This window comes from Balaenoptera acutorostrata, chromosome 5 (genome assembly GCF_949987535.1).
Source record: "Balaenoptera acutorostrata chromosome 5, mBalAcu1.1, whole genome shotgun sequence".
Taxonomy (NCBI): domain Eukaryota; kingdom Metazoa; phylum Chordata; class Mammalia; order Artiodactyla; family Balaenopteridae; genus Balaenoptera; species Balaenoptera acutorostrata.
In genome coordinates this window covers 39,721,564-39,733,738 of record NC_080068.1, presented here as the reverse complement: position 1 = coordinate 39,733,738, position 12,175 = coordinate 39,721,564, and the positions used below count along the sequence as shown (strand labels likewise).

The window sequence follows — 12,175 nt, the reverse complement described above, 5'->3', positions numbered from 1 at the left end:
CCCAGGTTCCTGACACAGGACTCTTAACAACCTTGAAATCTCCCTAGTGTTAAGAGGGTCTTTTGTATGCTAATGAGATGAGTGATGGCCAAGGACCCATAGATAGCACCAGAATGGAGGCAAGTCACCAGAAAGATCAAGATATGATTAGAGGGTTGGGACTTTCAGTCCTAACCTGTGACTTCCTGGGGAGAGGCACTGGAGATTGAGGTAATCACCAATGACCAATGACTTAATAAACCATGTCAACATAATGAAACCTCCATTAAAAAAATATATATATATCTCTGAATGTTAGGGTTCAGAGAACTTCTGGGTTGATGAATACACCATGGTGCTTTGGGGATGACATGCAGTACCTAACCCAGAACAGATGCTCAATAAGTGGCATTGTACAAAAAAGAGTTAAAAGAGCAGGCTTAAGACTGCTGTCCTTAGAAAGGCCTGCTTAAAAGGCTGGCCCTTGCGGAGCAACTAAGCCTGTGCACCACAACTACTGAGTCTGCACTCCACGACTACAGAACCCCGCATGCCTAGAGCCCGTGCTCTGCAACAAGAGAAGCCACCGCAATGAGAAGCCCATGTAGCACAACGAAGAGAAGCCCTGTAGCGCAACGAAGAGTAGCCCCCGCTCACCCCAACTAGAGAAAGCCCACGCACAGCAACGAAGACCCAACACAGCCAAAAATAAAAACAAATAAACAAACTTAAAAAAAAAAAAAAAAGGCTGGCCCTTGGGTCCTGTCTGGGAACTTGGATTCTGTAAGGGTTACCACCATTCCCTGATAATGGCTCACTGTGCTAAAGTGTAGGTACAAATGATGTGGTTTATGCTAACCACCGGTATTCCTTCTCGGAATCTGGAGATCTGATACATGCTAGGCAGAGGCTCGCTACATGACCTGTTCCCCCCAGATTTTGGGGCAACAAGCCTCTAAAGAGCTTCCCTGGTAACAACATTTCATACATGTTGTCACAACTTGTTGCTGGAGGTGTTAAGTGGGTCTGTGTGACTCTACTGGGAAAGGACTTTTGGAAGTCTGCCTTGGTTTCCTGAGACTTCATCTCATGCATCTTTTCCCTTTGTTGATTTTGCTGTATTCATTCACTATAATCAATCACAGGTCTGAATATACTTTACCCTGAGATTTCTGAGTCCCCCTAGTAATAGCTGTACCTAGGTATAGTCTTGGGGATTCCTAGAAACAAGTAATAGCTGTACCTAGGTATAGTCTTGGGGACTCCTAGACACAAGATCTTATACATTTTCAAAGTAAAAAAAAGCTCTGAGAAATCTATCTCAACTGCCTAGATTTTTATTATATCATGTAACATTGTATTAAAGTATATACGACAGCACTATTTCAGTCTAAAAGCTACTATAAATTTTGGTACTGTTAAATCTTTAGTGAGAAGAAAAGGTGTTAACTGCTCATGGCAGTAGTTTGGCAAAGAAAGTTTGCATGCATTCTAGTTTTGAAGGAGCTGTAAGGTATTAGTGCATTAAAATTCTTTTTTGTTATATTGTAATTAAAGGATAACAGAATATGCCACCCCAAAATATGCTCATTTGGCATAAGGATGATTTTGAGCAGACTATTTTGAGAAACTGTAGACACAGAAGCTCAGAAAACAGAGAAGAATTTAGGGAAATTTATATTAGAAAGGGAGACTGTACCTGGAAGTGCTCTATTTCCAGAGATCACTCATCTACCTGACTTATTTGCATGGCAGAGCAAACTTTACCAACAATTTCCTCTACTCACCTTCCAGTGAATTGCCTTCCTCCCATTTGAAACCCAGGCCCCTATCCCTTTGCTCTTCTCAGTCTGGTATATAAGCCTCAGTTGCCGGGCTGCCTTCTGAGTCTCATTCCTTTGTGGGGCTCCTACATGATCATATGCATTTAAAGTTGTTTTGTTTTTTCTCCTGTTAATCTTTAATTATGGAAGGGCAGAGGGGTGTCTCAGCCGAGAACCTAGCAGAGTAGAGGGAAAAATATTTTTCCTCCTCTATGGTATAAAAAGAAATGTATAAAGTAATGAAAATGTGTCTTCCAACTCTTCTGACCTTCCAATCTAATGTTCATAAATAACACTGTCATGTCATGGATTCCTAATCCTTGTTTAAGATTCCATATTTTACAAATGCATTTTGGCTGATTAAATATATAAGGTTTTAAGAATATTGCCCAAGGCTATACAGGTAGTACATTACAAGTATGACTAAAGAAGATGGCAGAGTAGAGGGATACAGAGTTTGTGTCTCCCCACAACTAGGGCACCTACCAGATGCTAGGGGGGGACCTCAACACCCAAGGAGATAGGAGGAACCCCCGAGTGACCGGGTAGGACATGGGGGTAGTAAGCGAGAAGGAGGGGTGGAGGCCAGATGGAATCGGTGCCATTGAGGGGTGGATGGGAGAGGGAGGGCTTCCCACATCTGGAGGGACCCTCAGGGCTTTAGATGATCAGGGGGAATGCAGCTGGCATTTCCCCTGCCCAATCAGGTTTGGGGAAGCCTGCTGGGGTCCCAGGGGTGTCCTCCACCCTCTGGGGCCCCCTCTGGCTGCAGAGATCCTAGGGGCATAGGAGGGAGGGAGAGGTGAAAAACGGAGGAGGGGCAGATAGGGAGGGACCCTCTGGGATCTGAGGATGGGGGGGGGGAAGGCATGGATGGCGTTTTCCCCACCCACTGGAGCCTGCTGGGTTCCTGGGCCTGATCATCCACACTCCAAGGCCTGAGGCACTCAAGGGCCCCTCCAGATGACCCTAAGCCCCGCCCCCCACCCCCCCAGGGTCTTTTCTGCCTGAGTCTTAAGCATAGGCCGCCACCTACACCCCGCCTGTGCCAAAGCCCTGCCCCCACATAAGCCCCATCCCCTACGGCCAAGTCCTTTCACAGCTTTTTTTTTTTTTCCTCATTTTTGCTACTGTGGTTCTGTTTTACCTTCTGGTCATATTTCATCTATATATATTTTTTTCTAACATATTTGTTAGTTTTCTAATTTTATTTTAATTTTTACTGTTTGTTATTGTTCTGCTCCTTTTTTTTTCTTTTTTCTTTTTTTGCTGCCCCGCATGGGTTGTGAGATCTTGGTTCACGGGCAGGGCATAAGGCCTGAGCTCCTGTGGTGAGCTCTGAGTCCGAACGAATGGACTAACAGATAACCTCAGATCCCAAGGAATATTAATTAGAGTGAGGTCTCCTGGAGGTCCTCGTCTCAGCAACAAGACCCGGCTGTACCCAACAGCCTACAAACTCCATGGTGGAAGTCTCAGGCCAAACAACCAGTAAGACAAGAACACAGTCTACCCATCAAAAAAAAAAGAAATGAGACAACAAAAAACTATGTTACAGATGAAGGAGCAAGGTAAAAACCTACAAGAACAAATAAATGAAGAGGAAATAGGCAAGCTACCTGAAAAAGAATTCAGAGTAATGATAGTAAAGATGATCCAAAATCTCGGAAATAGCATGGAAGCACAGATCGAGAAAATACAAAAATGTTTAACAAAGAAGAACTAAAGAACAAACAAACAGAGATAAACAACACAATAACTGAAATGAAAAATACACTAGAAGGAATCAATAAGAGAATAACTGAGGCAGAAGAACAAATAAGTGATCTAGAAGACAGAATGGTGGCAAAAAATGCCAAGGAGCAGGACAAAGAAAAAAGAATCAAAAGAATTGAAGGCAATCTCAGAGACTCTGGGGACGACACTAAAGGCACCAACATTCAAATTATAGGGGTCCTGAAGAAGAAGAGAAAAAAAAAGGGTCTGAGAAAATATTCGAAGAGATTATAGTCGAAAACTTCCCTAACATGGGAAACGAAATAGCCACCCAAGTCCAGGAAGCCCAGAGAGTCCGTACAGGATAAACCCTAGGAGAAAAACAGCAAGACACATATTACTCAAACTAACAAAAATTAAATTCAAAGAAAAAAATATTAAAAGCAGCAAGGGAAAAGCAAAAAATAACATACAAGGGAATCCCCATAAAGTTATCAGCTGATTTTTCAGCAGCAACTCTGCAGACCAGAAGGAAGTGGCAGGATATACTTAAAGTGATGAAAGAGAAAAACCTACAACCAAGATTACTTTACCCACCAAAGATCTCATTCAGATTCGACAGAGTAATCAAAAGCTTTACAGATAAGTAAAAGCTAAGAGAATTCAGCACCACCAAACCAGCTTTACAACGAATGCTAATGGAATTTCTCTAGGCAGGAAACACAAGAGAAGAAAAGGACCTACAAAAACAAACCTAAAATAATTTAGAAAATGGTAATAGGAACATACATATCCATAATTACCTTAAATGTAAATGGACTAAATGTCCCAACAGAAAGACACAGACTGGCTGAATGGATTCAAAAACAAGACCCATATATATGCTGTCTACAACAGACCCACTTCAGACCTAGGGACACATACAGACTGAAAGTGAGGGAATGGACAAAGATATTCCATGCAAATGGAAATCAAAAGAAAGCTGGAGTAGCAATACTCATATCAGATAAAATACACTTTAAAATAAAGAATGTTACAAGAGACAAGGAAGGACACTACATAATGACCAAGGGATCAGTGCAAGAAAAAGATATAACAATTATAAATATTTATGCCTCTAACATAGGAGCATCTCAACACATAACACAAATGCTAACAACCATATAAGGGGAAATCAACAGTAACACAGTAATTGTAGGGGGCACTAACACCCCACTTACACCAATGGACAGATCATCCAAACAGAAAATAAATAAGAAAATACAAGCTTTAAATGACAAAATAGACCAGATAGATTTAATTGATATTTATAGGACATTCCACCCAAAAGTGGCAGAATACACTTTCTTCTCAAGTGCACACAGAACATTCTCCAGGATAGATCACACCTTGGGTCACAAATCAAGCCTCAGAAAATGTAAGAAAACTGAAATCATATCAAAGATCTTTTCCAACCACAATGCTATGAGATTAGAAATCAATTACAGGAAAAAAAACTGTAAAACTCACAAATACATGGAGGCTAAACAGTGTGCTACTAAATAACCAAGATATTACTGAAGAAATCTAAGGGGAAATAAAAAAATACATAGAAACAAATGACAATGAAAACACGGCAACCCAAATCATATGGCATGCAGCAAAAGCAGTTCTAAGAGTGAAGTTTACAGCAATTCAATCTCACCTCAAGAGACAAGAAAAATCTCAAATAAACAATCTAACCCTACACCTAAAGCAACTAGAGAAAGAGAACAAAGAAAACCCAAAGTCAGTAGAAGGAAAGAAATCATAAACATCAGAGCAGAAATAAATGAAATAGAAATGAAAAACAATAACAAAGATCAATAAAACTAAAAGTTGGTTCTTTGAGAAGATAAACAAAATTGATAAACCTTTAGCTAGACTCATCAAGAAAAAAACAGAGAGGAAGCAAATCAATAAAATTAGAAATGAAAAAAGGGAAATGACAACTGACACTGCAGAAATGCCAAGAATTATAAGAGTCTACTATAAGCAACTATATGCTGATAAAATGGACAACCTGGAAGAAATGGACAAATTCTTGGAAAGGTACAATTTTTCAAAAGTGAACCAGGAAGAATTAGAAAATGTAAACAGACCTATCACAAGTAATGAAATTGAAACTGTCATTAAAAATCTTCCAACAAACAAAATTCCAGGACCAGATGCCTTCACAGGCGAATTCTATCAAACATTTAGAGAAGAGCTAAAACCTATCCTTCTAAAACTCTTGCAAAAAATTGCAGAGGAAGGAACACTCCCAAATTCGTTCTATGAGGCCACCATGACCCTGATATGAAAATGAGACAAAGATATCACAAAAAAAGAAAATTACAGACCAATATCATTGATGAACATAGACACAAAATTCTCAACAAAATATTAGCAAACAGACTCCAACAACACATCAAAAGGATCATACACCATGATCAAGTGGTATTTGTTCCAGGAATACAAGGAGTCTTCAAAATATGCAAATCAATCAATGTGATACACCATATTAACAAATTAAAGAATAAATCCATATGATCATCTCAATAGGTGCAGAATAAGCTTTTGACAAAATTCAACAACCATTTATGATAAAAACTCTCCAGAAAATGGGCAAAGAGGGAGCCTACCTCAACATATTAAAGACCACATATGTCCAACCCACAGCAAACATTATTCTCAATGGTGAAAAATAGAAAGCATTTCCACTAAGATCAGGAACAAGATGTCCACTCTCACCACTGTTATTCAGTTTTGGAAGTCCTAGCCACAACAAGCAGAGAAGAAAAAGAAATAAAAGGAATCCAAATTGGCAAAGAAGAGGTAAAACTGTCACTGTTCGCAGATGGCATGATACTATACATAGAAAATCCTAAAGATGCCACCAGAAAAATATTAGAACTAATCAATGAATTTGGTAAGGTTGCAGGATACAAAATTAATGCACAGAAATCTCTCGCATTTGCATACACTAACAACGAAAGAGAAATTAAGGAAACAATCCCATTTACCATTGCAACAAAAAGAATAAAATACTTAGGAATAAACCTACCTACGGAGGCAAAAGACCTGTACTCAGAAAACTATAAAACACTGATGAAAGAAATCATAGATGACATAAACAGATGGAGACATATACCATGTTCTTGGATTGGAATAATCAATGTTGTGAAAATGACTATATAACCCAAAGCAATCTACAGATTCAATGCAATCCCTATCAAATTACCAATGACATTCTTCACAGAATTAGAACAAAAAAATCTTACAATTTGTATGGAAACACAAAAGACCCTGAATAGCCAAAGCAACCTTGAGAAAGAAAAACTGAGCTGGAGGAATCAGGCTCCCCAACTTCAAACTATACTACAAAACTACAGTAATCAAGATGGTATGGTACTGGCACAAAAAGAGACATATACATCAATGGTACAGGGTAGAAAGCCCAGAGATAAACCCTAGCACATATGGTCACCTAATTTATGACAAAGGAGGCAAGAACATACAATGGAGAAAAGACAGACTCTTCAATAAGTGGTGCTACAAAAACTGGACAGCTACATGTTAAAGAATGAAATTAGAATACTATTTAACATGATACACAAAAATAAACTCAAAATGGATTAAAGATTTAAATTTAAGGGTGGACACTATAAAACTCTTAGAGGAAAACATAGGAAAAACACTCTTTGGCATAAACCACAGCAAGATCTTTTTTGACCCACCTCCTAGAGTAATGAAAATAAAAACAAAAGTAAACAAATGGGACATAACTAAACTTAAAAGCTTTTGCACAGCAAAGGAAACCATAAACAAGATGAAAAGACAACCGACAGAATGGGAGAAAATATTTGCAAATGAAGCAACAGACAACAGATTAATCTCCAAAATATACAAACAGCTCATCGAGCTCAATATCAAAAAAACAAACAACCCAATCAAAAAATGGGTGGAAGACCTAAACAGACATCTCACCCAGGAGGACACACAGATGGCCAAGGGGCACATGAAAGGATGCTCAACACCACTAATTATTAGAGAAATAGAAATCAAAACTACAATGAGGGATCACACCAGTCAGAATGGCCATCATCAAAAAATCTACAAACAATAAATGCTGGAGAGGGTGTGGAGAAAAGGGAACCCTCCTCTACTGTTGGTGGGAAGGTAAGCTGGTACAGCCACTATGGAGAACAGTATGGATGTTCCTTAAAAAACTAAAATTAGAACTACTATATGACCCAGCAATCCAACTACCAGGCATATATACCCTGACTAAACCATAACTCAAAGGGACACATGTACCCCAATATGCATTGCAACACTATTTCCAATAGCCAGGACATGGAAACAACCTAAACGTCCAACAACAGATGAATGGATAAAGAAAATGTGGCACATGTACACAATGGAATATTACTCAGCCATAAAACGGACTGAAATTGGGTCATTTGTAGAGATGTGGATGGACCTAGAGTCTGTCATACAGAATGAAGTAAGCCAGAAAGAAAAAAACCAAATATCATATATTAACGCATATATGTGGAATCTAGGAAAAGGGAACAGATGAACCTATTTTCAGGGCAGGAACAGAGACGCAGACATAAAGAATGGACATGTGGACACAGTGGAGGACGGGGAGGGTGAGACCAATTAGGAGATTGGGATTGATATATATACACTACCATGCATAAAATAGATAGCTAGTGGGAACATGCTATAAAGCACAGGAAGCTCAGCTCAGTGCTCTGTGATGACCTGGATGGGTGGGATGGGGGTGGGGTGGGAGGAAGGTCCAAGAAGGAGGGAATATATGGATACATGTAGCTGATTCACTTCATTGTACAGCAGGAACTAACACAACATTGTAGCAATTATACTCCAATTAAAAAAAGACTAAAAAGAAGAAAAAAGGGAATTTCCTGGTAGTCCAGGGTTTAGGACTCTGCACTCTAACTGCCTAGGGCTCAGGTTCAATCCCTGGTCAGGGAACTAAAATCCCACAAGCTGTGTAGCGCAGCCAAAAAAAAAAAAAAAAGACTGAAATTTCTGGAACCAGAAGGAACCATTCTATTGTTTCATAAAGAGTATTTCATTTAAATTAAGCAGGTGCCCTGGAGTTCCCACACATATTCCTAATGGGTTCCCCCCTCCCCCATATTTACCTCCCCAACCCCACCTTCCAGACTCAGGCCTTGGACCAAAAAGAACAGTTTTGGGGGACACTTTTCCAGTCCAGGCTACATACACAGGCCGACTATTCTGACTACCGTCTTCTACTCCATGCCGACCATCAATTTCATAACTCTACAGCACTCTACACTCAAATGTAATCCTCTGACTCTCCAATGTGCATTACTGTTAAAACAGCGAGATCCTGAGGATGCGGCCCTCCGGCCCCTCTGCTCGCTTCCTGCCACCACACATCTATCAAACCACAAATCCCACTTGAGATTTTACATTTATTTTTGTCAGCCATTGGTTAATGACACTAGAGTGTATGGTTCATGGTCTGAATTCTTTGCTATTTTTCCTCAAAACTGATTATCTACTCTGTTCTTATAGCTGTTGAAAAGCTCGGCTAGCGTGGGCTCAATAAACATCAGGCTAAGAAATTAAACCTGTGGCGGATTCCCAGCTCTCAAGATTCGACCTGACTTTTCTTAAGAGACCACGAAGTCTGGCGCCAGGAGATGCCCAGAAAGCCCCCTGCTCAGCTAAGCTCCCTCCGCCCTTCCGCAGGGCCCTCCCGGCTCACCTGGAGCACGTGGCTCAGCCCTCTCAGGTCCGAGGCTCTGAGGAGTCTGGAGGCTCCAGGGCAAGGCTCACACCTCCGGCCCCTGAGAGGCCAGTCCCTGGAAACGCGCTCTGGGCCACGGTGATGGGTGGTTGCACCGGAAGTGGGCGCGGATGGGCCTGCGCATGCTCAATGTCTACGGGCGGGGACCCGGAAGAGCCTGAGCAAGATGGTGGGGCGGGGTCGTTTCCCAGGTGACCGGGCCGTCATTGGCTTCTGCTGATCCTCTAATTCCGGAGCTACATTTTCACGTTATTAGTGCTTTGAGATTGGTTTGAAAAGCTTCACCACCGCGTCTTTCTTCTTCCCTGCGCAGTAGAGGAGTGAAGAGCACAGCTCCAAAGGCTTCAGGTGCGCTGGGGTCACAGGGTGCAGCGGGGGAGGGGTAGTTTTGTTTCTGAAACCTAAGAACGATCAGTCACCTCTTTGGATCAGTTTCTTCTGGGTGGGTGAAGATTGTGCCCAGCCTCCCCGAGGAAGTAACTTTTTTTTTGTTTTTTTTGTTTATTACTGTTTATTACAAGGATGTTCCCTGAACACAGGGAGAAAATAGAACATACACAATGTCTTCTAGGGGGCTCAGTACTCATCTTCAACTAGACTTATTGTAAGTGATTTTGAAAGAGGTCCAATAGAGAAATAGGGCATAAGTTTTTCTGTAAAAATGTCACTGAATAAATATAAAGGAGATCTCTTTTTCAAATTATAAAAAGAAATTTCTCCCAACTCGTAGTCCAGAAAAACGCCAATCCGACATGGGTTTCCTGAATCCCCTGTGTTAGGTGTACTACCCCAGAGCTGAATTTGCCAGCAGCCATTGCTTGGGGATGGTGATATATAGGAGCATTTCTGGGGAAAGATTCTTTACACACACCTAAGGAGCAGTCACCTAGGCCTCTTCTACCTGCCAAAAATGACTGCCAGCATCAAATCCCTCAGAACTCAGGACTTCTAGGTGAGAAGTAAATGCCTCAGGATTATGAACACAGTTTGGTTCCATCCTTCGAAATGTTGCAGTTTTCCTGTCTTGTGAAACTTTGAGACTGTGGTGTGCAGTTGCAGCATCTAGTGTCAGATGTACCTGAAATGTGCAGATCATTTTGTGGAGGCCAAAATATTGTGGGGGGAGAGTGAAAACCGCCTTCTTTAATTTGTAGGAAAAGGCTGCCGGGCTCTTTAGGTTTCCATATGTGCTGTGCGTCCTTTCAATGCCTGTCAGTAAATCCAGGTCAGGTTGCAACACTTATTTATTTCACCAAGCAGATTTTTCAACGTGGATCTGTGGCCCGATATTTGGTGGTTTTTTCAATTATTTTATCTTGAACATCCTTCTCTTCACTTAGTAACCTAACATGAATTTCATCATGCTCTGTTCCCAAGAAATGCTTAATGCATTCAACTTCGGAGTGCAGTTCCCTCCTTTGATTGTTCACCTTCCGCACCAACTCAAATGATTTTGAGGCTTGCATTTCTAATGACTTTTCAGCATCTTCAAGTTGCTTTTTCAGGGGCTCAATGTGGACTTTGAGCCTCCTCCTGTGACAGGCTGCAGCCTGCTCCATGGGTGCCAGGGGGTGATGGCGGTGGTCAGAGGAGACCCTGCACTGCAGACACAGCAGCTCCAGGTCCTTCTCACAGAATAGGCTCAGAACCTGCTTGTGCTTCTCACGCAGAGGTTTCTCTTCCAGCCTTTTCCTCTTGCCCCTTGTGTTGGGGAGCTGCTTCACAAAATCAATCATGTGACATAACTGGCTGTTTCTCCTGATGCCCTTGTCAGGGCAGGGCTGGAGGCAGACAGGACAGGGGAAGATGTCCTGGAGACCCTCCCAGCACTACTGGATGCAGGGGTGACAGGAGTTGTGCCCCGTCAGTGGTCACTGCGTCTCTTAGGTAATCCAGGCAGATGGGGCAGCTGGCCTCTGCTTGGAGCTGTGCCAGGGAAGATGCCAGGGCCATTGTGCAGGGAGGGTTTCTGTCTGAGGAGACTCCCTTCAGAGAAACCTGGCTCTCCAGGGGCGGGGACAAATGAGAAACGTCTGACTCTTCAGCCTTCTCTCTGCTCCTTCACAGCTGCCAGTAGGTTTGCCAGGATCTGCAGGGAGCTGTGGCCACTCAGGCCTATTTCTACCCCTTCCTTTCAACTCTACAGCAGCCTCCAGGAGGACTGAGAGCCCCAGTCAGTCTCTGCTTCCTTTGGCACTTTTGTCCCTTTTACTTAATGGGCTGAAATCGAGGTTGCTAGGTATCCTCTTCTTCATAGAGAGCCACTGCTCCCAGTAGTGATGAAGATCAATAGCACGGGGACACAATCAGCAAAATCCAGATGTGGGCAACTCTGTGGCACAACTCACCAGGCTCCTTCAAGAAAATAGTAACAAGAGGGAAAAAAAGTATATTAGAGACTAAGAGCATACATACAATCAACAATATTTGACAAGGCTTTTATTCTGAATTCAAATACATACATCCAAACAAAAAGATGGTTGCAGCGAGTTGGGATTCTGGATATCTGATGATTTTTTAAAGGTTATTAATGAAAAGACATCCTATACTTGAAAGACACAGAGTACACTATTTACATTTAAAACTCTATGATATGCAGGATTTGCTTCACAGTGATGAGGAGGAGGGATGGCTGGGGGCATCCCTCACTGGATGTGTACATGGGATGCTGTGGGCTGAACTGTGTGCCCCCCACAGTTCATAAGTTGAAGCTGTAACTCCCAGTACATCAGAATGGGACCCTATATGGTAATAAAGTCTGTAATGTGCTGATTAAGGTAAAATGAGGCGGCTGGGGGAGGTCCTAATGCAACACTGATGGGTGTTCTTAGAAGGGGAAGAGACA

At 41.9% G+C, this 12,175-nt stretch overlaps 1 pseudogene; it reads right to left on the bottom strand.

Moving 5' to 3' along the window:
* Nucleotides 1–10,426, bottom strand: part of LOC103007846 (tripartite motif-containing protein 60-like) — a 28,147-nt pseudogene extending 17,721 nt beyond the window's left edge.
* Nucleotides 10,427–12,175: the final 1,749 nt, after the last annotated feature.